Genomic DNA, 6,014 nt, shown 5'->3' with positions numbered 1-6,014 from the left:
TCATATTGACATGAAAAAAATCAGATACATTGGAATTCACCTGACGTGGGAAAACAGCCTTGGTTGAGAGTGACACGAAAATCTTTGGGAGTAAATATTAGTAGGCTAACTTAAGCTTTCAGATAATTGTAACAATTTCAAAAGCAGGACAATGTGGTCTAAATTACATAAGTTTTGTCAAAATTGACCTAAACTATAATTAATGGGCGGCTGTGGGTTAGTTGGTCGAGTGAGTTTTCCAGTGACCGATGGGTCGCCGGTTCGAATCCTGACTCTGACTGTCTGTAGGTCGAAGTGTCCTTGGGCAAGATACTGAACTTTAATTTGCTCCCAGTAGGCCTGGCAGCGCCTTACATGGCAGCAGCCACCCATTGGTGTATGAATGGGTGAATGTGAGGGTTTGTAAAGTGTTTTGGGCACTGTGAAAGTGTAGATAGAGCGCTATTTAAGTGCAGTCCATTTACCATTTAATATGGATGTGGGGGGGGGGGGGGGGGGGGGATAACTGGTTTGCCTTGGGCCCCCAAATGACAAGCTATTGCTCTGGGCTGAGCCAGCACCACCACCGCTTGACCAATGACACATCCAAACTGGGATTAGTGTTTTGTGCATTGATGAAGAAGGCAGCTACCAAGCTGTGAGAACTGATATAAATTTCAGGACACATTGACCATCGACACTTCAAACGTATGTCGTTGTAATACGCTTCAATTCAGTGCCAAGCGGCATTGGTTTTGTCTTCCCCGATCCACCGCTGCCTGCAAACTTCAGTCGACGGTTGATCCAACACAGGCTCTGTAGTATAATCTTCTTCTAGACCTGGATCAGGGTATCAGTTGGATAGTCCATAGTGTGATGGGGCAGATACAACAGCACATGACATCCCAGAGGTACTCGATTGGATTCAGGTCAGGTAAATTGTGGGACAGTTAATAATCTAATAATTTATCAATGCTTTTTTCACCTGGGTCCCCCTCTGGAGCCAGGTCTGGAGGTGGCGCTCGAGGGCGAGCGCCTGGTGGCCGGGCACAGCCCAAAAGGGTAACGTGGGTCCCCTTTCCCATAGGCTCAACACCTCTGGGAGGGGCCATAGGGGTTGGGTGCACTGCGAGCTGCGCGCTGGCAGAAGTCAGGGACCTTGGCGATCCAATCCCCGGCTACAGAAGCTGGCTCTAGGGACGTGGAATGTCACCTCTCTGGCAGGGAAGGAGCCCGAGCTGGTGTGTGAGGTCGAGTAGTTCCGACTAGATATAGTCGGGCTCGCCTCCACACACGGCTTGGGCTCTGGTACCAGTCCTCTTGAGAGGGGTTGGACTCTCTTCCACTCTGGAGTTGCCCACGGTGAGAGGCGCCAAGCAGGTGTGGGTATACTTATTGCCCCCCGGCTCGGGCCTGTATATTGGGATTCACCCCGGTGGACGAGAGGGTAGCCTCCCTACGCCTTCGGGTGGGGGGATGGCCTACGCACCAAACAGCAGTTCAGAGTACCCACTGTTTTTGGAGTCCTTAGAGGGGGTGCTGGAGAGCGCTCCCGCTGGGGACTCCATCGTTCTGCTGGGGGACTTCAATGCTCACGTGGGCAATGACAGTGATTGGGAGGAACGGGCCCTCCAATCAGAACCCGAGTGTTGGTCTGCTATTGGACTTTTGTGCTCATCACGGATTGTCCATAACAAACACCATGTGCCGGTCTGACCTGGCAGTCCCAAACGTATTGTGAGGGTCTGCTGGGAACTTCTGACGGAATCCCCTGTCAGAAGGAGTTTCAACTCTCACCTCCGACAGAACTTTGGTCATGTTCCGGGGGAGGCGGGGGACATCGAGTCCGAGTGGACCATGTTCCGCGCCTCCATTGCTGAGGCGGCCGACTGGAGCTCTGGGCGTAAGGTGGTCGGTGCCTGTCGTGGTGGCAACCCCTGAACCCGTTGGTGGACACCAATGGTCAGGGATGCCGTCAAGCTGAAGAAGGAGTCCTATCGGGCCTTTCTGGCCTGTGGAACTCCTGAGGCAGCTGATGGCTGGCCAAGCGGAATGCAGCTTTGGTGGTCGCTGAAGCAAAAACTCGGGCATGGGAGGAGTTCGGTGAGGCCATGGAGAAAGACTTCCAGACGGCTTCGAGGAAATTCTGGTCCACCATCCGACGTCTCAGGAGGGGGAAGTAGTGCACCATCAACACTGTGTATAGTGGGGATGGGGCACTGCTGACCTGACTCTGGACGTTGTGAGTCGGTGGGGAGAATACTTCGAAGACCTCCTCAATTCCACCGAAACGCCTTCCAGTGAGGAAGCAGAGTCTGGGTTCTCTGAGGTGGGGTCTCCTATCTCTGGGGTCGAGGTCACCGAGGTGGTTAAAAAGCTCCTCGGTGGCAGATCCCCGGGGGTGGATGAGATTCTCCCGGAGTTCCTAAAGGCTCTGGATGTTGTGGGGCTGTCCTGGTTGACACGCCTCTGCAACATCGTGTGGACATCGGGGACAGTGCCTCTGGATTGGCAGACTGGGGGGGGGTGGTCCCCCTTTTTAAGAAAGGGGACCGGAAGGTGTGTTCCAACTACAGGGGGATCACACTCCTCAGCCTCCCTGGTAAGGTCTATTCAGGGGTGCTGGAGAAGAGGGTCCGTCGGGAAGTCGAATCTCGGATTCAGGAGGAGTAGTGTGGTTTTCGTCCTGGCCGTGGAACAGTGGACCAGCTCTACACCCTCAGCAGGGTCCTCAAGGGTGCATGGGATTTCGCCCAACCAGTCTACATGTGTTTTGTGGACTTGGAGAAGGCGTTCGACCGTGTCCCTTGGGGAGTTCTGCGGGGGGTACTTCGGGAGTATGGGGTACCGAACTCCCTGATATGGGCTGTGCGGTCCCTGTACGACGGATGTCAGAGTTTGATCCGCATTTCTGGCAGTAAGTCGGATGCGTTTCCGGTGAGAGTTGGACTCCGCCAAGGCTGCCCTTTGTCACCGATTCTGTTCATAACTTTTATCCTACCCTCACCTATGGTCACAAGCTGTGGTTTGTGACCAGAAGAACAAGATCCCGGATACAAGCGGCCAGAATGAGTTTCCTCTGCTGGGTGTCCGGGCTCTCCCTTAGAGATAGGGTGAGAAGCTCAGTCATCCGGGAGGATCTCAGAGTAGGGCCGCTGCCCCTCCACATTGAGAGGAGCCAGATGAGGTGGCTGGGGCATCTGATTCGAATGCCTCCCGAACGCCTCCCTGCTGAGGTGTTCCGGGCACGTCCCACCGGGAGGAGACCCGGGGACGACCCAAGACACTCTGGAGAGACTACGTCTCTCGGCTGGCCTGGGAATGTCTTGGGATCCCCCCGGAAGAGCTGGAGGAAGTGGCTGGAGAGAAGGAAGTCTGGGCGTCCCTGCTAAAGCTACTGCCCCCGCGACCCGACCTCGGATAAGCGGTATGGATGGATGGATGGATGGATGGATGGATGGATGCTTTTGTCATCTAGGAAATGCTGACAAACACCAGCCACCTCAAAGAGGGCCTGTCTTATGGTCTCTGCTCTAATTCACTCCAAAGGTGTTTGGGCTCTCAAGTTCTACCACACCAAACTCCTCAAAGCAGGAGTTTGCACCAGGGAAACAAAGGGGTCAAGCCACACCTTTAATTGATTAATTAATTGATATGAAGATACTTTAATGTACTAAATTTTCAGGGTATCTTAAGGGAGCTAAATGTCTAAACTGTGTTTCATCCAGCATCTAATTAATTCTAGTTCTTTAGTTCTTGTGTTTATTGCTGTGATGGAAGAAAGAGGGGGGTACGTAAGTATGTAAGGGGAGGGGATATGTCTTTGAAGTCGTGTAGTGAACATCTCTAGAGGACCACCAAGCCCGAGGCTGGATCCAAGCTATGAGGAGGAAAAAGCAGTAAAGCACTTTTCCACACAGAGGCCCAAAATGAGGCTTGTAATAACTAACTGAATGTCCCTGTGTACTGCACTGACTGACCATTACAATTTGTTTATTTTAAACAGCAGAAAAAAATAGCTAAGTTCAGGGAGTTTCAAAGTTTGGAATCTGAAAGGCAAATAGGACTTTTATATGTATAGTTGGGACCTGTACTGAATTATGCCCCGTAGCAACACTGGAAATGTGTGAAATAATATCTCCTTGTACCAAATGAACATGCAGGTGGATGCATGCACAGCGCACATGTTCTTCCCTGCAGACAGAAAGAACTTCCTGGTCCATCCTGTTGGAGGAAACCACTCTGGTTCCAAAGGGAATTTTGCTCAAAGTTGAGGTTGAACAAAAACTAAAAACATCAAATCCATGGACGGGGAAATAACTGTGGCAGCTGAGTCATATTTAATCACAGACTTGATGACTTCAGAGAATGCAGTCATCAACTTTTAAGTTTTTAGATTTAAAGTACAGTAAATACTTAAGAGGAGTTTCTGGACAATAACATTCAGGGAATACGCTGGAGCGCTTCCATCTGTCAATGACATCACTTTTGGATCTAGGACAATCTGTGTTTATTATTATATTCTACTGACAAATAAACAAATAAATTACCTTTTACCTCAACATGCACCAAAACTCACCAGTTTTGTCAAGCGCATGTCCCCGCCTTTTCAGTGAGTTGAAAACTGCAGAATTTTTACACCACAGTTTTTTTTCTTTCTTTTTCTTTCTTCAGATGAAGTCTTTCTGGTTGAAGATCCATCCATCCATCCATCCATTCTCTACCGCTTATCCGGGTCGGGTCGCGGGGGCAGTAGCTTCAGCAGGGACGCCCAGAATACCCTCTCCCCAGCCACTTCATCCAGCTCTTCCGGGGGGATCCCGAGGCGTTCCCAGGCCAGCCGAAGGATGTAGTCTCTCCAGCGCGTCCTAGGTCGTCCCCGGGGTCTCCTCCCGGTGGGACATGCCCGGAACACCTCACCAGGGAGGCGTCCAAGAGGCATCCAAATCAGATGCCCCAGCCACCTCATCTGGCTCCTCTCAATGCGGAGGAGTAGCGGCTCTACTCTGAGATCCTCCCGGATGACCGAGCTTCTCACCCTATCTCTAAGGGAGAGCCCGGACACCCTGCGGAGGAAACTCATTTCGGCCGCTTGTATCTGGGATCTTGTTCTTTCGGTCACGACCCACAGCTCATGACCATAGGTGAGGGTAGGAACGAAGATCGACCGGTAAATTGAGAGCTTCGCCTTTCGGCTTAGCTCTTTCTTTACCACAACGGACCGATACAAAGTCCGCATCACTGCAGACGCTGCACCGATCCGCCTGTCGATCTCCCGTTCCATTCTTCCCTCACTCGTGAACAAGACCCCAAGATACTTGAATTCCTCCACTTGGGGCAGGATCTCATCCCCGACCTGGAGATGGCATGCCACCCTTTCCCGACTGAGGATTTCCCGATTGAAGATGTCAATTTTAATTACATTAAGTCAAGAGAACATTTCATGCTCCCTCTGGGCTCTCCTCGCTCAGTTTCCTACTTACGTTGCACCTTTCACTTCCACTCGTGTGCAGAGGTTGCAGTCATTTCAGTGGTGCTTGGGGGTTATTAACACGTGAATTGAAGGTATTTGTCGATTTACCTCCTTATTATCACATTAATTAAGTTGAAGAAGAGCGGATTAGCACTGGTTTCGACCAGTCTTGACTGAGAATCCCGAGTTGGACCAGTCCAAGACAAGACTTCAAGACCAGACCTTCAAAATGTGGTCTCAAGACCGGTCTTGAGTGTTAGTGACTTGCCCCCCCCCCCCCCCCCCCCCCCCACACACACACACATTTTGTGCAGTTTAATTACAAAATTGTATTTAAGAATTACATCCTTTGGCGTGCAAAGGTGTGTTTCTGCCCGGGGCACACAAGCCTTCGTGATTCCCCCCTTAACACCTTCGTCGGGGGGGTTTGGAATGTCTTGATGCCCACATTTGGATTCCTGGGTCCACCGTCCTTCTCTTTGGGAAATTTTGAAATGATATTGTAAAATAAATTTAAAAATATATAAAATAGAAGTTAATTCTGTGGTGAAAAGTGTGGAAT

The sequence above is a fragment of the Phyllopteryx taeniolatus genome, chromosome 2 (assembly GCF_024500385.1).
Source record: "Phyllopteryx taeniolatus isolate TA_2022b chromosome 2, UOR_Ptae_1.2, whole genome shotgun sequence".
NCBI classification, from domain to species: domain Eukaryota; kingdom Metazoa; phylum Chordata; class Actinopteri; order Syngnathiformes; family Syngnathidae; genus Phyllopteryx; species Phyllopteryx taeniolatus.
The sequence above is the reverse complement of the archived record's forward strand: the minus strand, read 5'-3'. Positions refer to the sequence as shown.